Here is a 311-nt window from a genome sequence, read left to right as displayed (position 1 = left end):
AATACAATGAAACTAATAAAACACACACACCATTAAACTTTAAAAGATGAAAATAAAGAGTCTCCAAACACAATCCACGCACTCGGTTCAGCTCTCTTAACTACACAGGAACATCAGCGAAGTGACAATTAAGGGAAGTGGATATCAAACTAATGATATGCATTGCAATACATTAAGTCCGGTATCAGAGCAGATGCAGTGGGGTTTCTGGCTGTGTGCGGAGTTATTTTGATGGTTCACTGTATGCGGTAATTGCTAGATGATGCAAGGATTGTAAAATGTATACAAGGAATGATATTTATGTTCGTTGG

This window comes from Penaeus monodon, chromosome 30 (assembly GCF_015228065.2).
Source record: "Penaeus monodon isolate SGIC_2016 chromosome 30, NSTDA_Pmon_1, whole genome shotgun sequence".
Lineage (NCBI taxonomy): Eukaryota > Metazoa > Arthropoda > Malacostraca > Decapoda > Penaeidae > Penaeus > Penaeus monodon.
Note: the sequence above shows the minus strand (reverse complement) of the source record.